This window comes from Manis javanica, chromosome 8, assembly GCF_040802235.1.
Source record: "Manis javanica isolate MJ-LG chromosome 8, MJ_LKY, whole genome shotgun sequence".
Lineage (NCBI taxonomy): Eukaryota > Metazoa > Chordata > Mammalia > Pholidota > Manidae > Manis > Manis javanica.
The window spans coordinates 4,649,331-4,676,911 of record NC_133163.1 but is presented as its reverse complement, the minus strand read 5'-3'; the positions used below and the strand labels follow the sequence as shown (position 1 = coordinate 4,676,911).

Genomic DNA, 27,581 nt, shown 5'->3' with positions numbered 1-27,581 from the left:
CTCAATAACTGTCTAATGGTGAAGCTCTTAGTTGTTTCCCCTGTGGATGAAAAGCACAAAGACTAATATAAATAGCTGACAAAGTTCATGTTCTTGGTTTGGGGAGTTTGTTCATGTATTTCCAAGAAATTATTTTTAAAAGCTGGTTTTATATATAAATAAAAAAAGCACCTGGCATTGTCCGAGGATGGGGACATGTTCTGAGCCACGGTTCGTGATTAATCATTTTCAGGGCCGTGTTTTCAGGCTCCTCTTTTTTGGCCCCATAGTATATTTAGTCCTTTTCTTAATAAAGATAGAGGTTGTGTGCTTGCCAAGGCTGGTGAACCCAGGAAGAGGGGAGGAAATGATGTCACTCCAGTTGTGAGGGAAGATGGGGATTCATAGTCGTTCATTCTACCATCTTTACAATATGGACACATTAAGTAAAGAGACAAGCAAAGCCTGTTATCAATATGGCATTGGTAGGAAGCACAACTGTTTATCAGTTCACATGTGTAACTCAGAGGTACATTGAATAAGGACACTAAGGGTATTAGCTCAGAGGGACAAGTGCAAATAGATTTATCTTAACAATCATTCATCTTGTTCCTGGCATTTGTGATTCATGGATATTGATTGTTTCATAATTTATGCATGTAAAAATGATCCAGGAAGGGAGATTTGAATGAAGAAGACAAAAGATGCCAAGTCGGGGTCAATGGTGAGTATTGTGGAGTGTCTGAATCAAGGATTTTGATTAAGCTCGAGAGCTCTGAGGGCTTTAGAAGAGGAGATCTGGTTACTCCCTCTGTGGTAAAGGTGCTTGTGGCAGGAGACAGGAATATTCAAGATTCTGTTCCTGGGCTTTGTGTTTCTTGGGTGTGGATTTATTTTTATGACAAGTGAAATAGTGCGTGATTAAGGAAAGAAATTGAGGAATGAATGAACACAAGGAAAGCCACACATTGTTCAATCTGAGAGCATTTTTGGTAACATTTCTGAAAATCTGAGGTCTCAGAAAATAAATAGGTCAAGGATTCACCCTTGCCAGCAGGGAACAAATAGCCAGGTGTGCTCAAGATTGAATGTTGTTATGTGGATTGATGGTGAGATGCTGATTGTTTATTTTCTTAGGAACATGGGAAAATGTTTGCATAAAAATAAATATCCAATAGAAACAATAATTAAGGAACAAGGATAAGAAATAAGTCCTATGACAAGAGTTATGATTAATTTAAGATGGTTTTCTATGAGCATTATGATCACATGTAAATATTCAACATTTTTGTCTAGTGTGTTGTAATTATAATAATGACATCATTATTTATGTTTCTAAGTGACTGAAAAGATTTATATATTTAAAAGATAAATATTTTACTTAAGATATAAATAATCATATACCATTGAGGTGGCCTATTATGGAATAAGGATAATGATTATCCTGTTTTACACAACTGATAGCCATACTTGAAAAAAATCTAGGCTTTTCCACAGAGAAGACGAGTAATGACTCTATAGCATTTTACTACGCTGATAATCAGTGACTGCAATGGGTGTGGGGGAGGTGAGGACTTGATAATATGGGTGAATGTTGAAACTATGATGTTGTTCATGTGAAACCTTCATAAGATTGTATCAGTGATACTTTAAAAAAAAACTAGGCTTTTTCCATTTTTCATAATGTGCACATAGACAGATGCACATAATAGTATTTCAATTTTGGGTTGCCTATTTTAGCATTTTGCCCTCCCTTTATATGAGTAACAGGTGAAACTATTCCATGAGTAAGTGAATGAATGAATGAAGACATTAAGTGTGGATCGCTGTTAAGAATATGGCCTGAAACAAGGGTTTAAATTTCATCCAATCAGCCTAAGAATGATCCATTGAAAAGGACAAGCTAGATTTGTCCTGTGTTAAGTACTGGACATGTTTATAATATAGTCATGGTTTTTACCTGGGGGTTGAATGGTAGATTCAGTGGTATCCATTTTATTGTTTAAAAATAAAATTAAAGAATTGAGCAAATATTCTATATTCTTCTCCAGTGCCTTGTTGTTCATATGTTGTTATTAAGGGAATGAAGTAATGTGTTTATATATAGATTAATTATTCAAAAGAAGTCTGAGCAAGGGCCAATGAGGAACATGTGCTACAGGCTAAAGATGATGATTACTCCTGTTATATTCAAATCTTTTCCAGATAAAGAAACAGAACTCTAGGTTCTTCCTGCTTTTGGTAAAGTACACATAGAAATTTGCACAGAGAAATTCTTTAGAAAAATGAGCAGAAAATTAATTAATTTCATGCCTAATTATATACATGAATAAAAATAAATGAATTACTAGGTGTATAAATCAGAAAAATCTGTGCATCATTGATGACAATATGCCATAGAACAGATTTGCATTTATCCAATTTCACACAAGTGAAGTCCATTAAAAACAATCAACAAGCTGTTAAATTTATGGATGGGGAGTATGTAGACAGATATTTATGATAAGTAATGGTTCTCATTCTCATGTTGGTGTTCATTTTATTATTTAAAATGAAAATTAAATAAGTCAGTAAATAAGGAGTGCCGTTCTTGGGCAGTGATGACTTTATGAACTGACCCAAGTTTATGATTAATCTAACACTGCAAGACTAACTTCCATTAAAAAAATTTGACTATATGGTCTTTTCTGTCTTTTGAAAGTGTGCCTTTTCACCAAGGGGACATGCCACAGATGATGTAATCATTCTTAAATGTTACAGAACTTGGCTTTTAAAAACTGTGGGTCAGGAGAGAAGAGATGGATGTAAGCAACAGAGTTTATGTTCCTGGGTTGGGAGGTTGGTTTATGGATGTTGCTTGAATTTTTCAAAGTAAAAAATGGCTATATTAATAAGCAAACCCAAATAAACCAGCATGGACCTGAATTGGGATTTTTGGTTAATCTGATTCAGTGCTACTAAGACCATAAAAAAAGAGGCAGGATGTGTCATTTATTTTCAGGGCTGCTTCACATTGGGTTTTACTTTTGCATTGCAATTCGTTTAGGTACCTCACTGACAAAAATTTAGGCTATTAATTCCTGAAGGGAGTAGGACACAGGAAGATGGATAAAATTGTTGGTGTTCGGGTTGTGCAGTAGGATTCTAATTCCGTTGGTTATTCATTACATCATCTTTAAATGAAAAAGGGCCAAACGTGGGCAAGGATATAGATTCATTTATATACTCAGAAAGTGCGTATGTTGCAAAAAGTATCCTTGTCTGTTAGCGCTGTGGGAATTAGGCATATAGAGAGTGATATTTAAGGATATTGTTCTTGGGCTTTTTGATTCATGAGAATTGATCGTATTAGCAAGTCAATGGGTAAGGAATAAACAATGCAAAAATGAGAAGAAAAAGATACCCGTTATATAGACCAGTGATAAATACTCTGAGATGTATGAATCCAAGATTTTGATTCAACTCTGTAACTTTGGGGCCTATTAGAAAAAACAAATCTAGTATTTCCTCTGTGGGAGAGGGGCTTACAGCACAAGTTAGGAGTGGTCAAAGGTCCGGTTCCTGAGCATTCCTTAAGGTCTGTGAAAGGTTTTGTAAGTGAAGCAATGCAAGAATTAATCAAGATATGTAAATAACAATGACCAATTATGTGAATTTGCAATGAAACAAAGATAATTATTTCCCAAGGCATTGAGTTTCATAACCTAAGTAGATCACATTTCTCTCATCATTTCCCATTGTTTTCTCAGAGAGTCCATAGTGGTGTTTGGATTGGTGGTTGGTATGGTCATAGGTTTTATTTAGAAAGAGAACAAATAATTTATATTAAAAACACTTGTTTCAAATTGTTGATAAGTAGGCCAAGCATGAGAATGTGAGAGTAGGTGTGATCAAACCAATTCTGCTTACTATTATCTAAAAAACAAAAAAGGACCTAGTAGACTATATCAGTGGACAGTGAGCATATGGACAGATACTAGTAGTATTCAGTGTTGCTGTCCAGGGTCTTTGTGGCATTCATTCTGAATATATTGTTAAGAGGGAAAGAATGAATGAATTCATATTATAGCTGATTATTTAACAGAAGGCAGAGCAGGTATCATGAAACAAAGATAAATATTAAACCATTTTAGATCAGAAATAAGAAACCTAGACTTACCCCACTTTGGACAACGTGCATATTAACAAATGCATTAAATGGTATTTCAATTTTGGATTACTGGAGGGTTTTACCCTTTTAAGCAGTAAATAAGTCAATACATAAAAAGAGTCATTTTTGAGTCAATAATGAGGATGTGATAGGAACCAATTTTACAATTAATCTAGAACCCTATGACCCAAGACCATTAATAATATTACATTTATATTCTTTTTAAACTGTGCATTTGACTTCAGAATGAAGCTGCTTTAGTTACCGACTAGTACGAAGGTTTTAGTTTTCACCTCTGTGGGTAAGAAGTCTACAAACTGTGGTAGATAACCTTGGTTTGGGTGGTTTGATCATCATTATGGCAAAAGAATAAATACCAAATAGATCAATAAAATCAAAGGGTGTCATGCAGGGAACAACAATAAAAATTAACCAAAGTTTATGATTAATCCAGTTCAGTGCAATAGAAATCCATTAAAAGTCATTGGGGACTTTATTCATTTTCAGAGTTTTAAAATTTTTATTTTATTTTGTACCATGGTTAAATTAAATATTTTTTTGGTGATAAAGATCTAGGCCGTTAACTCCTTGAGTGGGGAGCAGATGGGAGGAGGAAAGATAGTCTGTGTTGTCTTTGTGGGAATAGAGCAGTGGTTGGTTGGTTAAGAAATTACCCTACCAGTTAAGTGGTTTAAAATACCAGTAAACACTTGTTATCTGTCACAGTTTCTATGGGGCAGGAATCCAGGAGAGGCTCGGTGGGCAGTTCTGGTTTAAAGTCTCTTGGAAGGTTGCAGTCAAGACGTTACACAGACTTGCAGGCATCTAAAAGCTTGCCCGGGGTTGGCGGATCTGCATCCATGTATCCCTCCCATGGCTGGAAAGTTGGTGCTGGTTGTTGGTAGGAGGCCACAGTTCCTTCCTACATGGACCTGTCCCCAGGACTGCGTAAGCATCCTTACATAATGGCATCTGACTTCCCCTAGGTGCAGTCAGTCCAAGAGACAGGAAGGTGGAAGCCCCAGTGTATTTATAACCTCGACTCAGAAGTCCTATACCGTCACTTTCACAGTGTCTATTCGTTGTGGAAGCTGGGCATGATGTTAATGTGGGAGGAGACAGCAAGAGGCTCTGAGGGCCAGGGATTGCTGGGAGCCATCTTTAAAGCATGGAATAATTAAATTAAAAAGGACAAGAATGGGTCAAGTATAAATATAGGGTTAATGTGAAACAAGAAGTTGATAGTCTATATATTTAATGAGAGCCACTGCAAAAGAAGACATTCTCTTAGTTTTATGGAAAACAAGCCTATTGATACAACCTAGTAATATTCTAGGATCTTGTTTTTAGGATTTTTGATTCATGTATATTGACTTTATTATTATTAGTGACTTAATGAGGCAATCAAAAACACAAATATGAATGAATGAAGAAGAACAACAAGTTTGGACCAATGATGAATATCCTGGGGTTTCTGAATCAATGATTTTGATTAAACCCTATGACCTGAGGTCAGAGATCTAGTTAATGCCTATATGGTAAATAAGCAGAAGTTGGTAATATTCAGGATTTTGTTCTTGGGCTATTAAGGTTAGTCGGTCTGGGTTGTATTACTGTAAGTGAATTAACAAATGAATAAATAAAAGCATAAGTGAAGAGAAGGAGAGCTATATGTAACCTGATTTGAGACCGTGTAATGTATTTATTAATACCTTTCTGCAGTGCTCAGTCCAATATAAATTGATTAAATCTGATAACTGTTTTGGTAAGGAGCAATATAGAAATAAGTGCCTATAAGTCAGCTGCTGTTCTTACTGGGAGGTGCCAGTTGCTTACTGAATAGCAACTAAGATGAGCTAATTGGTTATGTCTGGGAGTCACGAACAGCCGTTACTACCATTCAAATTTCTAAGCCAGTTTGTGTCTTCATGGACATACAAAATTAGGTAATTCATTTCAACACAAGTAAAACTGTTAAAATAAGATAGAGGACATCTCTGTCACTTTCAGAGTTGATAACTATTCCTTTTTATTTTTGAACCACAACTAGTTTAAATTTCATCAACTGAGCTAGGCTATTGGCTCTTTAAGGGGAGCTTGTAAGAAAAAGGTTATTGTCAGTATTCTTGCTGTTGGGAAGATGGTGGGTTCATGGTCCTTTGTTATGTCACTTAAAATATGGACAAATTAAATGATAGTTGGCAAGCACGGATAGCAAAGAGTACAGATTTCTGAAAAGCAAGGAACTTAATCCATGTGTCCACGTGTGGGACATGGAGATTCATCTGCTGATCTTAGCAATTTCAAGATTCTTATTTGCTGGCATTTTAGAATTTTTGTGTGTTGATTTTTTGTTATTAGTGAACCAGTGAATGAGTCAATAGAGAAAGGTACGAAAAACTGAAGAAAAAGTGCCACAATTAGACCCATGATAAATATCCTGGGGTATCTCAATCGAGAATTTCGATGAGATCCATCAGAAAAAGAAATTCACCCCATTATCTCTGGGAAATGAACATATAGCAGACGTTAGGAAGTGGCAGGTCTTATTCTTGGTCTGTTAAGATTCTTGAGTATACATATTTTTATAAGTAAATCAATGCATGAATAAAAGATGTAAATGAATGAAGACAAGAAGGGCTTTCATCAGACCAATTCTGAGGGTCTGTAAGGAGTTGCGGAACAGGACTCGTACGATTTGGAAGTGCCGCCCTGAAGTACAATAGATCCGGGCCGTTACACTTCTGGGTAAGAAACACAAAAAGACAACTCCATGTAAGAGCAATGTTGTGGTTGATGGGTAGCAGATTTTTTGGGTTTTGTTTCATTTTTGATGTTGCCTCCTTTTTAAAAAACTGTTTTAGAGCAGTTTCAGTGGAACATGCAGAGATTTCACATTATCACCCTGCTACCCATGTATAGCCTTTTGCATTATCAGCATCCCCCACCAGAGTAGCACATTTATTATAGTTGATGAACCTATATTGACAAAGCATTATCACTCCAAGTCCATTGTTTACATTAGGGCTCACTCTTGGTTATAAATTTAATGGCTTTGGAAAAATGTAGAATGGCATATAGCCACCAATATTCCATCGCCCTAAAAACACAGAATATTTTGATGGCCTAAAAGTCCTCTGCTGTGTCTGTTCACCTCTTTCTCCAGCCTAACCTCTGATCCTTTTACTGCCACTATCGTTTTGCCTTTTCTAGGACGGCAGACGTTTGGCATCATACCTACGGTCTTTCCACACTGTCTTCTTCCACTCAGTCCACTTAGTAATATGCATTTAACATCCACTGTCTGGTTGTACCACAGTTTATTTATCCATAATTGGCAGTTATGATGAAGCTGCTACAAACATCTGGGTTGTTGTGTGGACATAACTTTTCAACTCCTCTGGGTAAATACCAAGGAGCACAATTGCTGGGTCATAGGGTAAGAATATGTTCAGTTTTGTAAGAAACTGTCAGACACCTAATGGGTTAGTGATATCCCACAGTTATTTTATTTTGCGTTTCCGTGGTGACATACAACGTGGAGCATCTCTTCCTATGCTTATTTGTCATCTGTATCTCTCCTTTGGAGAGGTGTCTGTTTGGGTCTTTGGCTCATTGTCTTCATGTTGATTTTTAAGCGTTCTTTGTGTTAGGTAACAGCCATTTATCAGATGCGTCTGTTGCAAATACCATCTCCCAGTCTGTGGCTTGTATTTTGTTTTGTTGACAGTTTCTTTTCAGGGTAGAAACTTAAAATTTTAATGAAGTCCAGCTTGTCAATGATTTCTTTCATGCATTTTGTCTTCAGTGTACTATTTAAAAAGTCATCGCCACACCCAAGGTCATCTAGATTTTCTTCTAGGTTAACTTGTAGGAATTTTGTTTTACATTTTCCATTTCAGTCTCTGATCTGTTTTGAGTTAGTGTTCGTGAAGGGTGTAAGGTCTGTGTTTAGGTTCCTTTTCCTGCATGTGGATGCCCAGTTGTCCCAACGCCATTTGTTGTAAAGGTTGTCTTGCTTCATTGTGCTGTCTTTGCTGCTTTGTCAAAGGTCCTTTGACTGTCTTTATGCAGCCCTTTTGTTGGGCTCTCTTTTCTGTTCCATGAATCCGTTTATCTCTTCTTTTGCCAATACCACATTGTCTTGATTACTTTAGCTTTATAGTAAGTCTTGAAGTCAGGTAATGCCAGTCTTTCAACTTTGTTGTTCTTCAATATTGTGTTGGCTGTTCTGGGTCTTCTGTTTATTCATATAAACTGTAGAACCATTTGTGTACATCCACAAAATAACTTGCTGGGATTTTGATTGACATAACGTTGAATCTATCTATAGATTATGTTGAAAAAACTGACATCTTGACAATATGGAATCTTCCTACCCATGAACTTGGGATATATTTCCATTTATTTAGTTCTTTGATTACTTTCATCAGAGTTTTGTAGTTTTCCTCATCTAGATCTTGTACATGTTCATTAGATTTATGCCTAAGTATTTCATTTTCTGGGTGCTAATGTAAACTGTATTGTGTCTTAAATTTCCAATTCCGCTTATGTATTGCTGGTGTATAGGAAAGCAGTTGACTTTTATATATATTTTCTATGTAGATGATCATGTAACTATTAACAAAGATAGTTTTATTTCTTCCTTCATTAATAGTGTACCTTTTATTTCCTTTTCTTGCCTTATTGCATTAGCTATGACTTTCAGCACATTGTTGAAAAGGAGTGTTGATAGGGACATCATTGCATTGTTCCTGAACTTAATGGAACACTTCTGGTTTCTCATCATTAAGTGTGATGCTAGCTGTAGGAAATTTGTGTACATATTTTATCAAGTTGAGGAAATTCTTCTCTATTCTGAGTTTACTGAGAGTTCTTTTTTTAATCATGAATGGGTGTTGTATTTTGTCAAATTAGTTTTCTGCATCTATTGATATGATGTGATAAGAAAAACAACTTTAGAGAAAACCAACTTTGTTTCTCTGATTTGCTGCTTAGACATTTTATAGTATAATAACCCAGCTCTTAACCAAGAGTCTGGGCATTTGGATAATGACTTGAGTTTACGGAGCCTGCTCTAAGTTCCTGCTTTACTTTGTCCAGATACTTTTTAACATAACCACTTAGAGTTAAGCCCATGAAAAGTCAGTGACTTCTACCCCAACCACCTTATTAGCACTGGGTGCATGCTGCCCTGTTCTCTGTCTCTTGTTCACTCATGGCCTGGGACAGACGACTGCTCTTCCCCCTGTTCAGTTATGCACCTTGCTTCAAGTAATAATCTTGTGACTCTGATTTCTTTGTGTGGATGTACCGACACGGCACCTTCAATCAAAACAACTCCATGAGTCTCACCTCCTCCAAGTGGGAGCTTTCAGATCCTGAAGGAACTGACCCCAGGTGGGTGGCTTGTGCTCCCTCATTCAGCAGGTCATAGTCTATATATTCTTAATTCAAAACACTAGCCATGGCTTCCGAACACAAATTATCATGTAATTTTTCCTTCTTAACCTGTTGATATAATAGATTACATTATTTGACTTTTGAATGTCAAACCAGCCTTAATACTTGTGATAAATTCCAGTTGGTCATGGTGTATTTCTTTTTATACATTGTTGTATTCAGTTTGCTTACATTTTGTTGAGAATTTTTGCATCTGTGTTCATGAGAGGTACTGTAGTGTTCTTATAAAGTTGCCATCTGTTTTTGATATTAGGGTAATGTTGGCCTCACAGAATGCATTTGAAAGTATTTCCCTGCTTCTATTTTCTGAAGGAGATTGTAGAGAACTGATGTAGTTTCTTCCTTGTATATTTGGTAGAATTCACCAGTGGCCCCTCCTGGGCTTTGTGCTTTCTGTTTTGGAAGGTTATTAATTATTGATTCAATTTCCTTAATAGATAATAGGTGTATTCATATTGTCTATTTCTTCTTGTACTGAATTTTGGCAAACTGTGTCTTTTGAGAGATTGATGCCTTTCATCTAGGTCATCGGATCTGTGGTCACAGGGTTGCTTGTAACACCTGGACTGTCTTTAATGTCTGTGGGTTCTGTAGTGATTTCTCCTCTTTCATTTCTGATGTTGGTAATTTGTGTCTTCTTGCTTTTTTTCTTAGTTAGCCTGGCTTGAGGCTTATTGATTTTACTGATCTTTTCAAAGAACCAGCTTTTGGTTTCATTAATTCTGTCTATTGATTTCCTGCTTTCAACTTCATTGATTTCTGCCTTAATTTTTATTTTTTCTTTTCTAATGTTTACTTTGGTTGTAATTTGTTCTTTCTTTAGCTTTCTAAAGGAAAAACTTAGATCACAGATTTTAAATAAAATTGTGTATATTTAATGTGGACAACATGATGTTTTAATATATACATAATACTGAAATAATTATGACATACCCATCTTCTCACATAGTTAACATTTTTTTTCTTTTTTGTTTTTGTGATAGGAAGGCCTGATATTTACTCTAGTAGCAAATTTTCCCTGTGTGATACAATATTATTACCTATAGTCATTGGTCTATACATTAGATCTCTATAACTTATTAATCTGACGTAACAGCAACTTTGAACCTTTGACCAACTCTCCCTATTTCCTTCATCTCATCATTCCTAGTAACCACTATTCTACTCTCTGCTTCTATGACTTCAACATTTTTTAGATTCCACATGTAAGTGACCACGTAGCGTTTTCTGTCTGTTTCTGATTTATTTCACTTAACATAATGTCCTCCGGGTTCATCCATCTTGTTGCAAGTGACAGGATCTCCTATTTTAAAGTTGAATAATATTCCACTGTATAAACAGATGTATATCCACTTTCTTTATTCACTGATCCATCCAAACACTTAGATCTTCTTTTCTAATGCATGCAATGGTATAGATTTTTCCTCTAAGCACTGCTTTTGCTGCATTCCTTTTTTTGTTTGTTTGTTTGTTTTTAGAAAACAGGAAACATCATAAGTAGATAATTGATTAAGTATATATCTCATTTAATGAGCAACATTGTGGACACATGTTGACAAGTCATATGAAAAGTATTAGGACTGATAGACTGTGTTTGCTAAATTTTATTAACAACCCAAAAATGATCTAATCACATTTTTCTGCATGTAGAGAGACAGATGTTAACATCATTCAGCATTTATTTCTAGTTTCTTTGCACTCAGATATTGATGTATTGGTATAATTGAATGAATGAATAAAATCCTAGCTTAATTATTTAAAAATAAGAGAAAGCACAGATCATTGAGGACAGTGATTTATGAGACAATTATTATTTTGGGTTTTTACTACTGATGTTTATAGAAAGAGAAAATTAGTAACCAACTCCCATTTTTGATAAGGGACATGTAGATCATTGCATTTAATAGTATTTCTATTCTGAATTCCTGGCTGGTTTGCCATTTTGACTTATTGAGCATATGGTTAAATTGTTCCAAGAGTAATTAAATAAATGAATAAGCGAGTGAACAAATGAATGTATGAAATAGGATCTGGCATCAGCCGTCACTGAGAATATGAAATAAGGATTTAAATATACCCAGTCCTGCAAAAATAATATCCATTAAAATTATCTTTTATTCTGTTAAAACTGTTAAAATATAAAGATATTTTTGATATTGTTCTTTCCTTATATGGTGGATTCAACAGTGGTATTCCATGATTGAAAAGTAAAAGTAAAAATTAAAAAATAACAAAGCTTATTGCTATGTAGTTCCTCATAATTAACAAATACTAAAAATCTAGGGTAATTCTACTTTTCCTTCACAGAATGACCATAGGACTATTCATTTTCTAACAAACAAAATCTTGGTGGTTAGCTCTGTGTGTAAAGGACATAAAGGCAAATGTAAGTAAGACTCGAAGTTCCCATCCTTGGTTGGAATGCTTTGTTCAAGAGTGTTCGTGGTATTTTAAAAGAATCAATGTCAGTAAAAGAAATAAAAATCCTCAAGTATGGACCAGTGATGGGAATATGTTATGAATCAAAATTACATTTAACCTAATTTCACACAACTGAAGTGATTTTAAAAAAAAGTAGTCATTTTATTCATTTTTCAGAACTATTTAATATTATGTTTCCTCCGCAAATGACTTAAGCATTTCCATATTGGATAGTGCTGGATAGTAACTGTTGTCTGTGGCAGCCTGTAGGCAAATGGAAGACATGTTTGAGAAGTGATTAAGGTGGTGGTTTCATCACTTTTCACTGAACCATCTTTAAAAATAAGACAATTAAATAAAAGAAAACCACAGAAGGACCATTGGTAAGTGTGGATTTGGTATGAAGCATGGGTGGTAACTGCTGACACATGTTCTCTGAGGTCCATTGTAAAAGGAGATCTAGTCTCTTTGGTTACGGGGACAGAGCCACTAATGGGAAGATCTTGTCCTGAAGTTTGATGATATTGTTTTTCATGGATCAATGAATAAGCAAATAAGTGAAGATATAAAGGAAGAAAAGCATGCCTGGACCAATGATGAGTACCATGGGGTATCTGAAACAGGAGTTTTGATTAAACCCATATGTGACTCTGAGGTCTGTTACAAAGAGACACGTAATTATTCCCTCTGTGACCCCGTGATATCTTGTGCTTGGGCTTCTGTGGTTTGTGAAGATGGATCGTATGTTTATGATAAAACTGACCCACAAACAAATACAATGTATCAGTGAATGAAAAGAAGGACAAGTCATGTCCCTCATTTTTTTTTTCTATAAAAGATGTAATGAAATGAGGATAATTATTAAAACCTGACTGATACTCTGACTCCCCATAAAGGAATAATGAGGGCTCTTACTGCTCTGGAAAGGAGTATATCGTCATTTGTACGTAACAGAGTTTTTATGTCTGTGTCGGTGCTGGATTGCTGACTGATCGTTTTATTAAGGAAATGGAAATACATTTACTCTATAAATAGTTGGTTAAATAACCACATAATTGAGAGCCAAGCAGCAACCAATGATTAGAATGTTTTATGTGACAACACTCGTAATTAATACTATCTTTCCTTTTTACTGATTTTTTTAAGACAATTATAAAGAAGCAAGTCTGTTCTTGGTGAGAGTGACTGGGCAGACATACATTTTGTTCAGTGTTCTTGTTCGGTGTCGATGAGATCACAGACACTGTCTTTGTGTAAAAGAAAATTACACTGGCCTTTGTGTAATTTCACATCTCAATCTATTTTTAAAAAGCCAGCAAACCACAGACCAGTGAAGAGTACATTCTAATATGAGGATGATGATTTATTTTGTTTTGTTTTCCAATGACAGATATTCTAGAAAAAATTCTAGGTGCTCCCGTTTTTTGAAAGATACACCTGGACTTTTCCAAGTTGTAATAATTTGGCTCTGACTTGGTGTTTAACCATTTTGAGTTTTCTTTAGAAAAAAAAAGTTTTATTCCTTGAATAATAAAAAAATAAGTGAACAAGTGAATTCATATTCATAAATCCATATAGTGGTGGATTGGTGAGATGATACCAGGAAACAAATTTAATGTGACCAGTTCTGCACAAATAAGTCCAATACGAAGATGATCTTGGCGCTCTCTACGTGGGCAGCAAGTAAAGTCAGATGTCTCAAATTGTTACAGTTTTTATTTTGTGTTGAGGAATGAATTCAATGGTATTCATATTACTTAATCATCAAATTTAAGTAAATGAATAAAAGAGGGTCATTTTTGCAAAAATAATGAGATTGTATTATGAAGTAGGGTTTATGATTATCTTACCCTCCTGACAAATATCACTGTTAAGAAAGCTACCTGTATCTTCATTGTTTTTCAAAATAGACTTTCTTTATCCTTTGCAAAATGAACACCATACCGCTGATGAATCATTCTCTCATTGGGAAGACTTCTGAGCCTAAGGAGCATAAAGCCTGATGTGAGTAAACATCAGTACTGGTGGTGTAGGCTGCAGTGGGGGTTACTCACGGCAGCCCGCTAAAGTATTTCAATAAATAAATAGTTCAGTAACACATGCAGTTGAAGAGAGCCACGCATGAGCCCCTGACTGGAATGTGTCATGAACTGAAGTATATGATTTGACTCAGCCCAACTAAAGACTGTTACGAAAGTGATGGAGGACATTTCACATATTTTCAGAGCAGTTTAGCTTCCCATTTAATGTTCTTCTTCCATTTGTTTATACTTCCTTCACTGGTAAAGATCTCAGTTGTGAACTCCTTGAGGCTGGAGTACCTCCTTGAGGCAGCTGTCAGTTGTCAGTTGTGGACTGAGATTGTTCTGTGGTTGTTGATTATATATGTGGTCGAATCAGGGGAAAGGGGTCCAGTCATAAGTAAGGTGTTGACTGATACGAAGCCATGGTGCTGATTAATCCCGATGTGTAAAACAGATGTTCATTGTGAAAAGTCAGTGAGCGGACAGGGGCAAGAACAGATCTTGGTTGTATTTAAGGCTTTTGTTCTCAGTTTGTGGCATTAAAAGTTATTGAGTATGTAATTATTATTTGTAACTCTATAAATGAATAAATCACTTCCAGGAGGCATGTCTGAATACAGAAGTAGAAAGCCATGCCTGGATCAGTGATGAATATTGGTGGAGGTATCTGAATGAATACCTTTGATTAAGCCCTCCGTGTAACTCAGGTCCATTGTGGAAAGAGAATCAGTCAATATTCTCTGTAGAAATTAGCAAGAAGAACTTAGGAGAATTCAATAAACTTGTTCCTGGGCTTTTGTGGCTCATGAATATGGATTGTGTTATTTCAAGTGAATCAATGCCTGAATAAATAAATACATGTATACACAAAAGATTAAGAGGCCCACTGATGCAGCAATTTAGTAGAGTGCAATAAAACATGTATTAATGTTCTAAGGTAATATGAATACATTTAGCCTGTAATCCTATTTCACATGGAACACTAGTATCTGTACTTAAGAGGCAGTATTTTGAATTTTTGCTTGTTTTTTTTTTAAATTAAGAAAAGAGAAAGTGTTTGCATCAGTCAATAATCCATTAAATAACCATCTACTTTATAGATGTTTATGTAGATGTTTATATTTATCTTTATATAGATTACAGATCTTAATCTTGGGCTAGGTGGTGGACTTTATTAATAGACTTTATTATTTATAACTAAGAATTCAATACTAGATTGATAAAAAAATTGTGTTCTTGAGGCAAATGCTACCTAGTTCTGTCTGACTAAGGACCATTAGAAAAATCTTAATCTAGTCTAAATCTGTTTTTTCCTTCCCAGAGTGAACATAGGATTAAATCATTTAATAAAGAATTGTTACCATGAGCAAGGAACACTAATGTAAGTAAGTCCCTTTGTTCACACGCTCTGTTTGAGTAGTTTGTTTATGGGTATTAGCTGAACAATTTCAAAGCAATAATAATGTGCAACAAAAATGAAATAAAAAATCTCCAAGTGTAGACCAGTGATCAGAATGTGTGATAAACCAAACATCATGTATAGTCTAAATCAGAACCTCTTGTAAAACAAGAAATTATTTAATTTATCCTTAGAGCAGTTTAATATTATTCTTTGTATTCCACCATGGTGAACTTACGCATTCCCGTGTGGACGTAGCTGGCCGATAACTCTTGGGAGCAGTCCAGAGGTGATGGAAGATGGTGGTTTCGTTATTTTTCAGTGGACCATCTTTGACACATGGATGAATTAAATAAGGGCTACACAGGAAGCAATGCTGAATGTGAGTTTGAAAGAAAGCAGGGCTGTTGACTCATCCACACGTGTAGCTTTGATTTACCATCACAAAAGAACATGGTTTATTACCTCTATGGAACAAGTGCCTGAAATTCAAGGATCTTGTTTTTGAAATTTTTGGTTGCATTATTATTTGTGAGTCAGAAAATTAATCAATAAATGAAGAAAGAATTCTTAGCATGGACCAATGATGAATGTCATGGGGTTTCTGAAACAAGAATTTTGATTAAACCCATCTGCAACTCTGAGGTCCGTTACAAAGAAATATCTCATGACTCTCTTTGTGGGGAAATGAGCCTACAACACTTTATTCTTGGACTTCTGTGTTTTGGGGTATGAATATTGCATTACTATAATAAAATTAGCCTGTTAATAAAGAAACATATCAATGAATGAAGACTAGGAGATATGTATACTTTTTAAGGCATGTAATGAAGCAGTTAATTATTACAACAATTTTGAGATTCTTAGTCCCAATAAATTAATAGTCAAGGCTTTTTTTGGTAAGGAGCATATGGTCATCTGCACCTAACAGTCAATGTATTTGTTCTGTGTTGAGCCAGATTGCCAATGGATCATTTTATTAAGGAGTGGGAAATACATTTACATGAATAGTTGATTGAGGAAACTGTATAATTGAGAGCATGGAGTAATGATGAGACTTTTATATAATCACATTTATGATTAGTGCAATCTTTTTATGCAATTTTATGTAACCAGACAAACTTTAAAGGAACCAGTTTGCTGTTCTTTTGGGTAATGACATAAGGGCAGATGTAAATATTATTCAAGGTACTTATCCAGTGTGGGTGGGCTGACATGTATTGAAGTATAATTGCAAGTGAACAAATGAGTACATTTATATTTCAATTTTTTTGAAAAGCTAGCAGCTAGCAATCCATCAAAGGAAAGCATACAATTGGATGTAAAGACCATGATACATCCTATTTTACACAACTGTTATCCATAAGAAGACAAAAGAACTCCAGGCCTTTCCAATGGCACATATAGACATTTATAAATAATAGTTTTGCAGTTCTGTTTTGATAGTTGTTTAGACTTCTTGGAATTCTTTTAAAAAAATGAAGAGCAGGTCTTATTATACCATGAGTAATTAAAGCAATTAGTGAGTGAATTAAGAAGTATATTAAGTAGGGTCAAGCTGGGACCATTGGTGAGATTATGACATGAATTGAATCTCCCATATATCCAATTCTGCAGCAATAAAGTTCAACAGAAAAGATGATCTTCCCTCCGTGGGTAGCAAGTACAGACAGATATTGCTGATAATTATAGCTATTTTTCTTTTCACTGCTGGATTCAATGGTGTTAATTATATTATTTAAAATGAAAAAGACCCAAGTTGATAAATATAAAGTAGAGCTCTGTCTTTTCAAATGTTGAAAATGGGATGCAAATCAACATTTATGGTTACTTGATTATTGATCATTTAAAATAGCTAAATGTAGGCTGATTCCTTTTAAAATTTGCTTTTTACCCCTCAGAATGAAAATCCTCTGTCATATTTGACTATTATCTCATGGTGATGATCTTGCCTTTTACCTCTTTGGGTAAAGACAGAAGATGCCAGTGTAAGTAATAATCAAAGTTCATATTCTTGCTAGGGGGTGTGGTCATGGGTATTCATGGAGATGTTTTGAAGGAATAAATAGCTACATAAACAGTTCAAAGGTGGTCATGCACTGACAAATAACTTAAATGTGTTATGAATTCAGAATTATGATTAATCCATTTCAGCATGACTGAACTCATTAGACAAAAAGATGAAAGGCATTTTTGACGTTTTCAGAACATTTTATTTCTGTACCACTGGAATTTAAACACTTCTCTGGTGATACTCTTACAGACTGTGAAACTACTGAGGGGAGAACATAAGAAATGGAGAATTTGGCTTTTTCCTAGTGTGTTATCAAATGTAGTATGTTAAATGGAAGAGGCCCAAACATGGACCATTGGCTTATGAAATGGATATGATGCAAGGAAATGGATTAATTCATATTTGCAGTTTTAAGGTGTATTGCACGGAGAGCTAGTTTTCTATCTCTGGGGGGAGTGAATTCTCATGGACGTACTCATATCTTCAAGGATCCTGGTTTTATTTTCCTAGTTCGTGGACATTGATTGTATTATTATTAATGAATCAATGAGTAAGTCAAGAACAATATATTAAATAAAGGCACAGAATACCAAGTCTGGACCAATGATGAGCACTGTGGGGCATCTGAATAAAATACTTGATTAAACCCAGTTGGGAACTGAGTTCCACTATATCTCTGGGAAATGTGCTCACATTATCCGTATCCAAGGATTGTGACTTCAAGCTTTTGTTTTCTTGCTCATGAATATGGATTGTACTGTTACAAGTAAATCATAAGTAAAGTATAAATAAAGAGGAGTGCTATACCTTATCCAATAATAAAAGGAGCTAATGAACCAGGGATTACTGTTAATATGTTTCTGAAATTTTGAGTTCAAGTAAAATGGGCTAAGGCTGCTCCCCCTATGAGAGCACATAGATATAGGGAACGTGAATGCAGTGTTGTTGTTCTGGGTTGGTAGTGCGTTGGTGGCATGTCTTATTTTTAAAAAGGGACAAAAATGTTACATAATTGCATAATAATAATGATTAGTTAAATTAATAATATAAGAAATGATAAACACATTAGTCTAAAATTATTTTAAACAATAATATAATGAAACAAAAAGAAGACATGATTAGATCTTTATGGAAACATGGAGAATATCTAAGCATGAACATCAAAATCATAAATATAGTAATTGCACATCCTTGTGTTCCCCGATTTTTATTTAAAGAGGAAAATGTGAATTGTATTTTGTTGATATCTGTGAGTAATAAGCAAAAGGATAGATTTAGTGTTACTCAATGTCCTTAGGGTTCACCAATAAAGGTGCTATTTTTATAAGTGAGTAAAAGAATGATTTCATATCTCAACCCATTATTTAAGAGAGTGTAAACCTTGGGCCACTGAGGAGCACGCATGATATATGGAGCGTAATCAGTCCTGTCTTACCCTCTTGAAGTCACTTAAATAAAAGGTGCCTTCCTCTTTGGGAAAGGATCAGATAAACCTCACTCTGGAAACACATCTTGCTATTAATACTTACATTGAGTAATTAAAAACAAACATTCAGTTCCTCAGTAACACTGGCCACATTTCAAGCTGCATGTGGCCAGTGGCTACCATATTGGGCAGAGCTAACAGAGAGCTTTTCCGTCACTGCAGGAAGTTCCGACAGTGCCGATGACGCCGAGATACGAGGTTGCATGGATAGTATTTAGTTCTGGGTAGCAGAGGGATCTACCGTTTTGTGTGTTCTGTGGAAAAAGTGTAGATAATTAAGTTACCCTTGGAGTTGTTAAATAAGAAAATAAATAAATTGAGAAATACATGAATTAAAGTACAACATGGCTCATTGGTCAGATTGTTCTGTAAAACAAGAATTTAAATTCATCCCATTTTGCTAAAGTTTTCCTTATTATAAATTATCTGACATTTTTGTTATTTGGTATGGGTAAATAGACATATTAATAATAGTTATAGTTCCTGTGTGGGGTGGTAAATTATAAAAGGTCTTTATTATTTCACACTGAAAATTAAGTAAGTGGGTAGATGAAAAGGATATCACTATTGGATGAATGGTGAAAACGTGACAAACTTTCTCCTGATTAATCTAGTAATGTAATACTGACTTCTGCTTAAAAATCTAAATTTATACTTTTCATTGTTTTAAAATTCTACCCCTTCTTCCTGAATGAGCAGTCCACATTGCATTCAGTCATTGTCCAGTGATGAAGATCTTGACTGTTATTTCTGTGGGTAAAAAGCAGTGTGAGTAATACTCAAAGTTTCTGTTCCCGGTTTATATACTAGTTCATGTGTGGTCATTGAAGTAGTTCAATAGAATAAAAGGCTATCTACACAAAAATAAAATCCAAGAATGCTAAGTATGGGCCAATAGTGGGAATGTGTTATGGGCCAAGGAGTAGAATTAAAAAGATGGAAGGCACTGAGCCAATGTTGAGAACTGTTCGCTATTCCATATCATTCTTGCAGCAGAGTTAATGTAAGCATTTCCGTATCTGTACAGCTCTGGGCTATTAGCTGTTCAGAGGAAGCTTTTAGAAGGTGAAACGTCTTGTCTGTGCTCTAGATGCGGGATACTACTGTGGATTTTGGTTTCTCATTACCTCATGTTTAAAACTGGACCAAGTAAATAAACAAGGCCCAATCATGGACCATTGTTTATACTGAAATCTGGTCTGAAAGATCTGCGAGAAATCAGTCTAGAGGCAGGTCATAGCTACATCAGGGATTTGGAGTTCATACTAAACGGGGAAATGAAGGTAGAAATGAATGAAGGAAATGAGTGCCAAGCCTGGACCAATGATGAGATTGGAGGGTGTCTGAATCAAAAATTTTGATTAAAGCCATCTGTACTCTGAGGTCCATTATTAAAAACTGGCTCCTTTTTTCCTCTATGGAAATGAACTTAATGCAGAAGTTCAGAACTTCCAGGTATCTTGATCATGGCCATACACATTTTGTGGCTATAGATGGAATTTTTATAAGTAAAAAGTGCATGAATGAATGAAGAAATGTAAAAATGGGCGAATACAAAGAAAGCTGGGCACAGACTAACTATTAGAGTATGTAAGGAAACAGGGATTGTAATTGCACATTTTGTCATGCTGAATTCTAGTTCATAATTCCTGTAATGAACTCATAATACTCATAAAGACTGTTGCCCCATTTTAGAAGGAGTATGTAGAGAGATGCATGTAAGACAGTAGTATTATTTGAGGCAGATGGTTGGCTGCTGGCTGGTTGTTTTTATTTAGAGAAGGGAAAATTACATAAGTGAATAATTTATTAAATAGCTGTTTAATTGGAAAAAGAATGAACATAGTTCATCTTGAGAAGGTATTTTATGAAAGGAGTTATTTTTAATCGACCTCTGTTCACTGAATTTTATTAAAAACAAACAAAAGCATCTAGTTTTTAAATCTTTGAGTAACAACACAATATTATTCAAGTTTCCTGTCTGATGTTAGTTAATTCCCAGATCCTGATGAATTGTTACATATGAATAGATTAAATCAAAATCACAGTTCATAGTTTAAAAGGAGGCAAAACATGGTCCATTAAGCAGCAAGAATAATGATTAGTCTTTGTTTATACTATTGATCCTTTCTTCCTAGTTTGAATGTGGGCAGAGAGCCACTTGTACACGAAGTCTTTCTACTTTAGGGTGTTGTCTTTGCCATTGTGTGTGTGTGTCTTAGTATATTTGAATATATGATCGAATATTCCCTGATTCATAAATGAATAAAACAATGAGCAATTTAATTAATATATGAGTAAGGTCAAGCATAGATCTTGATGAGAATATGCCATGAATCACAAATTTGAATTCATCCAATTCTACACATACTGAGTCCATTTAAAAATATTATCTAGGCTCCTGCCTATGTGGGTAAGGGTCTATAGACAGATATGTACAATAGTCATATAGTCAGAGTTCATATTTTTGAGTGATGAACTCAACAGTGTTCATTGTATTATTTAAAATCAATAGTTAAATCAAGAAATAAGGAGAATTGTTTTTGGGTCAATGATGAAAATGAGACTTGAATCAACTTCATGATTAACCTAGTACCACACAACTTATGTCCTTTTAATCACTCTAAATCTGGACTGTTCATTCTTTTGAATATTGGCATTTAACTTTATAGAATGAAGACCAGGGCTGGTTTAGCCAGACTCTGCTGATGGAAGTCTTGGCTGTACCTCTGTGGGTATGGAACCTAACTGATGAAAGTAAATCGTAGTCAACAGATCTTGTCAATTGGGGTAAATTTTTCATTAGTGTTCACTGACTTATTGAAGTTAAACCATATGGAGACCCATGATACGAATGTATTGTGAATTGAAGATTATGGCTAATCCAGTTCAATAGAGTTGTGGTTAAAAATTAGACAGAAGACATTTTTTTATTTTCAGAGCTGACTAATAATCCATATTATTTTTGCACTGAAGATTTATACATTTATCTAGTAATAAAATTTAGTGCTGCACATTGTTCAGGGTGGCTTCCCCTAACCACACGTATTTATTTAAATTCAAAATAATTAAAGTGAAGTGAATTTTAAGTTCAGCTTCTCAAATGCCCTAGCCACATTTCAGGTCTGTAGTAGCTATGTGTGGCTAATGGTGACCTGTTCGCAAGCGCAGTCATAGCCCATTCACCTCTTCATGAGGAGGTCTGTGGACAGCTCCCCCACGAGGGGTGTACATGGAAAGATGGAAGACAGTTGCAGTAGGATGCGTACGAAGCAAGGATGTTGACTGATCCATACAGACCTCCCTGAGGGCCACTGCGGAAGAGAGCTAGTCTACTGAGAAAAGATCCAGTTAGTGGCAAAAGAGTCTGTAAACAGATCTTGGTCATGTTCAGGGATCTTTTTAAAATTCATGGCTATTGAGTTTATTACCCATAGTGGATCAATGATTGGATCAGTAAACGAAGGTATAAATGAAGAAAAAGATTGCTTAGCCTGGATCAATGATGAGTACCCTGGGGTGTCTGAAATCAAGGATTTTGATTAAACCCTATGACTCTGAGGTCCACTACAAGAAAATTCCTCTTTGTTATCTCTATGGGAAATGACCTTATTCAGGAGTTGAAAATATTCAGGAGTTTGTTCCTGGGCTTCTGAGTATTGTATTTTCAGTAAATCAATGTGTGAGTAAATCAAGAAATGTCTAAATGAATAAAGACAACATAGACTATTCCTAGTCTGAATATCAGAGTATATAATGTAATATAAAAATCATTATTAATACATTTTTGAAGCACTGAGTCCCAGTAAAATAAACTGATTAAAGCTGATCCTTTTGGGTAAAAAGCATTTAGGTAAATAGGTGTAAGAGCCCATGTTGTTTTTCAGTGTGTTGGGTTGTTGTTTTTTGTTTTATTCAGAGAAAGGCAAAACATTTACTTTAATTAATTATTTATTAAATAACTACATAATTGAGAGAGGGCTTACACAGAGACTTAATATTGAGAATGTGTCACATGACCAGCCATAATTAATCCAATGATTGTCACTCTTTTTTTAATGAAAAAAAAAAAAGACTCACCTGCTTTTTTCTGAGCCTCTGGAGCATGTGGACAGGCATGATATTGTCCTGTTTCTGTTAGTTATAAATGTTAATGATCTTATTATAAATGTGTAAAACAATGTTAGTATTCTAATGAGTCGTTAGAAAGAAGACAAAGCATGGGCCAAAGAGGAGCATGTGTTAGGAGACAAAGGAGAATGATTAATCCAGTGTTAGATCATCGCTCATTTTTGTAATGTCTTAAATTTTCCAAAATCTCACATTTCTGGAATAGTGAATACATTTAGATAGGATTTTTCTTCCTGGCTTATTGTTGCAATTTCTTTCAAAAGTGGAAGACAAGTGAGTCCATGTGTGATTACATATACATACATATATGTATGAGTGAATCAAGCTTGGACAGTTGCTGTGAATGTGCTTGAATCTAGAATTCTAAGTAACCAAGTTCTTTCTAAGCAAGATTCATTCAGAAAGAAGATAAAGCTCTTATCTGGCTGGGTATAAACGGATATGTGTCATAGTGATAGGCCTTATTCTTTTGTCTGGTGTTAGTTTCAGAGGTGTTCACTTCATCAGTTAAATTTAATATTTGAATCAATAAGTATGCCATTCAGAGTTTTAATATACAAGGTTTACTCCTAATCAATCAATGTTGACTGAACTCAATTAGAGCCATCTCAATCTAGGCTGCTCTATCTATCTAATTTAAAACAGTCTATCCATTTTTATATTTGCTTTGTACTCAACAGAATGGATGCACAGTGATTCAGTTAAGAATTGTAGCAACTTACGTAAGTAATGGTCAAAGTAATTGCTTCTGGTTTGGTGGCTTGTCATGGGTGTTGACTCTGTTATTGAAAGGGAATAAAAGGCTATGTATACAAATAAAATGAATGAGGTTGTGTGTGTGGCCAATTCACTACATCTGTGTTCAATTAAGGAGAAAAAGGAAGACCATTTTATTCATTTTCAGTTAATTATTTGATTAATTAATGTAAAATGTACTATTCAATTTTAGTTTTGAGTCACAATTGATTTAAACCTCCCTCTATTTATAAAGACATAGTTTAGTCACATTCAAATAGAAAAATGGGGTTAATATGAAGTATTGCATTAATCTATATAGGGAACATCATTGTGGTCAATTAATGAATATCTATATATATAATCAGTGGGAAGTAATTCATAGAGAAATGTTAGAGATATTCAAGGATCTTGTTTGAAGTTTTTATGATCTCTTGGCATTTATTTTATTGGCAAATTGATGAATTAATCAATAATAACATGTAGACATGATTGATAATGATGGCCAATCCCAGACCAATGATGATGCCTAGTGGAGATGATACCATGTGTTTGGAACTCTGAGGTCCAGCATATAAGAAATCCAGTCTTACATTTTGTTGGAATGATTGTATGGACAGATATTAGGAATTACGGATTTTGTTTTTAGTTTTTGTGTCCATGGGATTAGATTCTGTTATCATAAATGGATCAATGAAAGAATCAAACAACAAACATATAAATAAATAAAGAGGGTGAAGCACTGTCCAATGGACAATGCCTGGTGAGGCCAGAATCGATATAAATATATTAGTTAATATTAATATATAAAAACAGTGAACCCCATTAAGAAATAAATATCTTAGAGGTATTACATCTTGGGCCAAGGATGGTATGTACAGTATAAAGAGTAGATCATGTTCTTATTTGGTCAGGGCCTTGTTCAGCATTTGTTTTCTCAAGAAAAGAGGTCTTTTACTATAGTAATCCTTAAATGACTAATAAAATGCAAGTAGAAATGCAAGGGTACCTGGAGAAGATGTGTCCATCATTTTATCACGTGTTCTGCTTTGTACCCTCAATGTGTGCTCCCAGCCTGCTGAGCAGCTTGTGGTCGTGAGCTCTGTGGTTGCCTCTGTGTGCCGGGAGCGTAGAGACCAGGTGAGTACAGCCAGTGTTTGTCCTGGTTTGAGTAGTTTTAAAAGGTCATGACTGTGCTGTTAAAGGAACCCACGAAGCCTGACCATTGATAAATGGGTCATCTTCATGACCATCATGTCGATGGATAAATATTTGCAAAATTAAGCATGATTGATGAAGCAGCCTTGATCACCATGGCACATGTCCCTACAGATCGTACGGAGGATACGTAAAGATCTCCTTCTTATGTTTTTGTGATTCATAATTATCTATTTAATAATTAGTGAACTGATGAATTACTAATAAATAAATGTAGAAATTAATGGAAGAAGGCCAGTTCTGGGCCATTGGTGATGCCTGGTGGTGTATGAGTTATGGATGATGATTAATATGTATCTGGAACTCGGAGGTCCAACAGATAAGAAATCTAGTCTGTTCCCGCTGTTGGAAACCACCCTTTGGGCAGCTATTAGGGATTTATGGGGATTTTGTTCTTTCACTGGGTGTACATGGTTTCAATGCCATGTTTGTGAATGGATCTGTGATAGAACTCTAAATGAATACATAAGTCAGTAGGGGGTCAAGCCTTGTTCAACTCTAAATATATGTGGTGAGGCAAATATTATTAATATTGAAATCATGAAGTTCATTAAGAAATAAATGGACCAAGTGTGTTACCTCTTTATGCAAAGCTTATATAGACTGATTAGTGTTAGTCACCTTTATTGCTACAGTTCAGTCTCATGGGTCAGGTGGTTCATTTTGTTAAGAAAAAATATATAAATATGAAGAACTAATAAATAACCAAATGATAATAAAACTAGAAAAGGCAGAGCAAATGAGGCACAAAGTCAATAGAAGGAGGGACATAATAAGGATTAGAGCATAAACAAATAAAATTGAGAAGAATAAAACAATAGAGAGAATCAGTGTAAGCAGGAGATGGTTCTTCGAGGAAATAAATAGATAAACCCCTAGCCAGACTTATCCAGGAAAAAAGAGAGTCTACACACATAAACAGAATCAGAAATGAGAAAGGAAAAATCACTACGGACACCACAGAAATACAAAGATTTATGAGAGAAAAATTATATGGTAACAAACTGGATAACATAGAAGAAATGGACAATTTTCTAGAAAAATACAACCTTTCAAGGCTGATCCAGGAAGAAACAGAAAATCTGAATAGACCAATTACCAGCAAATAAATTGAATTGGTAATCAAAAATCTACCTAAGAACAAAACACCTGGACCAGATGGTTTCACTGCTGAATTTTATCAAACATTTAGTGAAGACCTAATACTCATCCTCCTTAAAGTTTTCCAAAAAGTAGAAGAGGAGGGAATACTCCCAAACTCATTCCACAGGGCCAACATCACCCTAATACCAAAACCAGGCAAAGACACCACAAAAAATCCTGATGAACATATCCCTCTGTGTTCATAGAGTTTGATTCTATTATATAATAAATGAATCAATGTACAAATATAAATAAAAAATGAAAAAAGATGAAAAGCATCCAATTATGACAAAATGTAGTAAGGCAGGACATGATATTAATAAACACTGAAACACTAAGTCACTTAAGGAATAATTGGTTCTAAGTGTCCATCAGTAGATGAATGGATAAAGAAGATGTGGTACATATACACAATGGAATATTATTCAGCCATTAGAAGAAAACAAATCCTACCATTTGCAACAACATGGATGGAGCTAGAGGGTATTATGCTCAGTGAAATAATCCAGGCAGAGAGAGACAAGTACCAAATGATTTCACTCATTTGTGGAGCATAAGAACAAAGCAAAACTGAAGGAACAAACAGCAGCAGACTCACAGACTCCAAGAAGGGTCTAGCGGTTATCAAAGGGGAGGGGCGGGTAAGGGCAGGTGGGGAGGGAGGGAGAAGGGGATTAAGGGGCATTATGATTGGCACACATAATGCAGGTAACTCATGGGGAAGGCAATACAGCACGGAGAAGAGAACTAATGACCCTATAGCATCTACTATGCTGATGGACAGTGACTGCAGTGGGGTGTGTGGGGACTTGATAATATGGGTGAATGTTGAAACCAGGGTTGCTCATGTGAAACCTTCATAACGTTGTATATCAATGATACCTTAATTTAATCAAAAAAATAATAATTGATTCAAGGGTGTTACTTCTAGGTGAGGATGCTATAGATAGCATAAATAATGGCCAATATTCTTGTTCTGGGTTAGTGGAAATTTCAATGTGTTTCCTTTTCTTAAGAAAAAAAAGTATATATTAATCCAAATTAATATATAACTTAATCACTGAATAATAAAATGAGATGCAAGGTTCCGTATAGAAATATGCCATCCATGTTATCATCTGTTCTGCTCGTTTCTTTTTAGGGTGGGTACATCCAGGCTGATTCAAGCATCGTGCCTTGGCCGGTGATCTCTGTGCCCGTCCGGGCCCGGAAACCGATGTGAGTAATAGTGTTCTCGCCTTTCTTTGGGTGGTTTGTTTAGGGTGTTCTCTGTGATATTTTTCAAAAACTATTCAGTAGGAGGAAAAAAGACCAGGCATGGTCTAATGATTAAATTGAAAGTGAATAAAACATTCTGTTGATTAATCTACCTTTACAGTCATGAGGATGATTAATGAAAGAGGTATATTCAACTAGGC

The 27,581-nt window shown here is 35.1% G+C and overlaps 1 long non-coding RNA gene, 7 other non-coding genes and 1 pseudogene across 8 annotated transcripts in view; all 9 read left to right on the top strand.

The window, feature by feature from the left end:
- Positions 1-27,581, top strand: part of LOC118967106 (uncharacterized) — a 111,923-nt gene that overhangs the window by 34,190 nt on the left and 50,152 nt on the right. Inside the window, exons 13-20 of the long non-coding RNA XR_012133665.1 lie at positions 13,924-14,017; positions 15,359-15,418; positions 15,695-16,165; positions 17,338-17,424; positions 21,609-21,726; positions 23,748-23,789; positions 24,877-24,942; positions 27,305-27,381. This is a non-coding gene — a long non-coding RNA (uncharacterized lncRNA). The remainder of the gene's footprint in view (positions 1-13,923; positions 14,018-15,358; positions 15,419-15,694; positions 16,166-17,337; positions 17,425-21,608; positions 21,727-23,747; positions 23,790-24,876; positions 24,943-27,304; positions 27,382-27,581) is intronic.
- Positions 5,576-5,646, top strand: LOC118967169 (small nucleolar RNA SNORD113/SNORD114 family). Its single transcript, XR_005054065.1, has one exon. It is a non-coding gene; the product is annotated as a small nucleolar RNA SNORD113/SNORD114 family (small nucleolar RNA).
- Positions 12,600-12,674, top strand: LOC118967223 (small nucleolar RNA SNORD113/SNORD114 family). Its single transcript, XR_005054115.1, has one exon. It is a non-coding gene; the product is annotated as a small nucleolar RNA SNORD113/SNORD114 family (small nucleolar RNA).
- On the top strand, positions 14,675-14,750 carry LOC118967170 (small nucleolar RNA SNORD113/SNORD114 family; annotated as a pseudogene).
- LOC118967210 (small nucleolar RNA SNORD113/SNORD114 family) lies at positions 16,013-16,087 on the top strand. The gene has a single exon (XR_005054101.1). It is a non-coding gene; the product is annotated as a small nucleolar RNA SNORD113/SNORD114 family (small nucleolar RNA).
- On the top strand, positions 18,047-18,119 carry LOC118967166 (small nucleolar RNA SNORD113/SNORD114 family). The gene has a single exon (XR_005054064.1). It is a non-coding gene; the product is annotated as a small nucleolar RNA SNORD113/SNORD114 family (small nucleolar RNA).
- Positions 20,253-20,325, top strand: LOC118967215 (small nucleolar RNA SNORD113/SNORD114 family). Its single transcript, XR_005054105.1, has one exon. It is a non-coding gene; the product is annotated as a small nucleolar RNA SNORD113/SNORD114 family (small nucleolar RNA).
- Positions 22,432-22,504, top strand: LOC118967216 (small nucleolar RNA SNORD113/SNORD114 family). Its single transcript, XR_005054106.1, has one exon. It is a non-coding gene; the product is annotated as a small nucleolar RNA SNORD113/SNORD114 family (small nucleolar RNA).
- On the top strand, positions 25,262-25,336 carry LOC118967196 (small nucleolar RNA SNORD113/SNORD114 family). Its single transcript, XR_005054089.2, has one exon. It is a non-coding gene; the product is annotated as a small nucleolar RNA SNORD113/SNORD114 family (small nucleolar RNA).